This window comes from Onychomys torridus, chromosome 9 (assembly GCF_903995425.1).
Source record: "Onychomys torridus chromosome 9, mOncTor1.1, whole genome shotgun sequence".
Classification (NCBI taxonomy): Eukaryota; Metazoa; Chordata; class Mammalia; order Rodentia; family Cricetidae; genus Onychomys; species Onychomys torridus.
In genome coordinates this window covers 111,034,293-111,035,513 of record NC_050451.1, presented here as the reverse complement: position 1 = coordinate 111,035,513, position 1,221 = coordinate 111,034,293, and the positions used below count along the sequence as shown (strand labels likewise).

General features: G+C 41.1%; 1 pseudogene; it reads right to left on the bottom strand.

Moving 5' to 3' along the window:
- Positions 1-531: 531 nt before the first annotated feature.
- LOC118590884 lies at positions 532-700 on the bottom strand (annotated as a pseudogene).
- Positions 701-1,221: the final 521 nt, after the last annotated feature.

Sequence of the window (1,221 nt, the reverse complement as noted above, 5' to 3'; positions counted from 1 at the left end):
GAGCCCTCAGGATTCAGAGCCTGGTAGGAGGAAGTGCATCACTAAGGTGGGCTGACTTTAAGGCTTTATAGCCTGGATCTACTTCCTGTACTGAAGTGTGTCTTCCCCACTATGAACAACTATATCCCTTCTGGAACTTGTAATTTAAAATAAACATTTTTCCCCTAACTTGCTTTTTTTCAGGGTATTTCATCACAGCCGCAGAGAAGCAACTATAGAGTGAGTCTAGTGATGAGTAAATCACATCTGCCCTGGGAACCTGGAGGACTTCACAGACACTTGTTCTTCAGTAGCTGTCTATGTTCTCTGAAGTACGTGTAAGATGAGTTAAACTGCACTGGCCTCATGAACACCTTCTTTGCTTTGTCAGCAGCTGTTATCAATGTTACCAGAACCAGGTTTTCTTTTTCTTTTCTTTTTTCTTTTCTTTTTTTTTTGAAGGTCTTCTTTTTTTTATTATTACTTATGTACAAAGACTAGCATGATCTGTTTCACTGTGTAGACAGTGTGGAATAATCTGTTCAAGGCCACTTAGTCCAACTCAATGAAACCTATGTCCTTCTCGGACTGGTGGAAACACTGACAGCACATGTTCAGGCTATTTCCGGATCAGACTGTGGCGGTTAGAGCAGACAGGGCAAGAGCGAGAGCCCTGGCCGAATTTATGTGGGTGATTCCAGTAAAGCTGCTGGTGACCCATCTTGCCTTCAGACCGCCAACAAGAAATATACATACATACATACATACATACATACATACATACATACATACATACATACATACATTATAAATGCCAAAACCAGGTTTTTAACAGATTCAGTCATTCCTGTTTGAAAACCTGGAACCCTTTTCAAAAGGCCAAAAGATACAGTGATCTTTTCCAAAAGGCCAAAAGATACAGTGATCTGCAAATGTCAACAGTACACTCAGCTATCCGAGGAGCCTGTAAGATAACATTTTACAGCTTTCTGTGCCTCTTTTTATGCCCCTACTATTCCAATGTCTTAGCTGTCTGTCAGCATCTAATTACACTTCAAATGATTAGAGACAAACTATCTTTTTCCCAAATAAGAATTCATAGTTTCCTGGTCCTATGTGTTACCAAGTAGACACCAGAAGATGAATATCCTACAGGAATGTATAGCCAAAGAAGAAAAAGCCCCACCAGGCACAGTGTGCTGCCAGCAGAAGGCCTCCCCCAAAGTCTAGTTGCCATGGCAA